Source organism: Triticum dicoccoides, chromosome 5A (assembly GCF_002162155.2).
Source record: "Triticum dicoccoides isolate Atlit2015 ecotype Zavitan chromosome 5A, WEW_v2.0, whole genome shotgun sequence".
NCBI classification, from domain to species: Eukaryota; Viridiplantae; Streptophyta; class Magnoliopsida; order Poales; family Poaceae; genus Triticum; species Triticum dicoccoides.
This window is the reverse complement of record NC_041388.1, coordinates 686,058,208-686,059,654: the sequence shown is the minus strand read 5'-3', so window position 1 is coordinate 686,059,654 and position 1,447 is coordinate 686,058,208. Positions and strand designations below refer to the sequence as shown.

Below are 1,447 nucleotides of genomic sequence, written 5' to 3'. Positions count from 1 at the left end.
ACCCGGACAAGGGTTGGAGAGGAGAGATGGTGCCCTCAGCAACGCCCCCAAGGAGGAAAGCGGCGCCAAAAATCGGCGTCGCCGCTGCCAGTCAGCCTAAGGCTGCCAAGGTTTCCCCCGGACACCGATCTGCTCCACCAGAACACACCGGAGGTGGATCCGGCAAGATCCAAACCAACCCGGGGACTGGGAAGGGATGCACGGAAGGGAGAGGGGCAATACCCGCCGTCGGCCGACCCCAAAGCGTTGCCGAACGCGGCCCGCGTCGCCGCGAGGTCAGCTTTGGCTGGGGCGCCGGCCGCCATCCCCGACCCCCAGCCCATCCCACCACCTCCCCCCGGAGGAAGAAGAGGAGGGGAAGGCCGAGGCCGCCACTGCTGCGCCGACCCCTCCGCCAGCCACGGCGGAGGAAGCCGCCCACAGCCCGCACCGCCCGCAGCCCGCCCCAACCGGATCTGGATCGAGCCGCCGCCGTCTCCACACCAGCCGAGCACCACCGAGGAGCAGACCATCACGCCACCCGCACACCCGCGCGCCATCCTGCGCCGATGAGGGGCCGCGCCGCGGCGCCCCGCGAGAACGCCGTGGCCAGATCCAGGTCGGCCGGCCCGCGCCAGCCCTCCCGAACGAGGCGATGAAGACGCCCCGCCGCCGCCGGCGCCGGCCGGGCTTCGCCCGGGCGCGCCCTTTGGCGGCGGCGGGAGGAGGAGGAGGAGAAGAGAGGTGGAGAAGGGCCGGCGGCTAGGGTTCCTCCCCTGTCGCCCGCGGGAGCGCCAGAGGAGGAAGAGACCGAAAGGCTCGATCAAGTGGTTAGCATGAGCTCAATAGGCCGAGAAGTAACCTCGTTATTATCTCGGCCACAGAGGACCTTTGATTCTGTGAGAACTTTTCTCATCAGCATCACGAGACGTTGCAGGCCTTGTTCGGTTACACCTCTTCTCAAGAGAATTGGAGAGAATTTGGGTGGATTTTGACTTGTGAGAGATTATATATATCCACCTCAATCCCTGCCAAACCCCTCCTAGATCCCTATCAACCGAACAAGGCCGCAAAGTGTGCAACTGCAGGTGCAGCTCTACAGTGCCTCGATGACTCTAGAAAAAAACCCGGTCGGCCTCCTTTTGGCGAGCGACTGCATAAGCGAATCCCGAAGACGGATCAATTGAGTTTGCTGTAATAAACGGTAGCGATTCAGTCCGTCGAAAAAAATCAACGGCTGATAATTGCCTCTACGTCATGACGGGTGGCTGAAACGAGTTCAAAATTTCTTGTTCTATAGTAGTAGTAGAAAGTATAGATAGTGTAGATATAGATTGTGAAGAAAAACATGTTTGTTCTCAAAAAAAACAAAAAGAAAACGCTGCGGGCCACCTGTATTCTGTCGCCTGGAACCTTGGACTCCACATTGACTATGGCCTCCATCAAGATCAATCTCGCTTCAATGCAA

General features: G+C 60.0%; 1 pseudogene; it reads left to right on the top strand.

Annotated features, from left to right (window-relative positions):
* The first annotated feature begins 548 nt into the window (after window positions 1-548).
* LOC119300447 overlaps window positions 549-1,447 on the top strand; it is a 2,839-nt pseudogene continuing 1,940 nt past the window's right edge.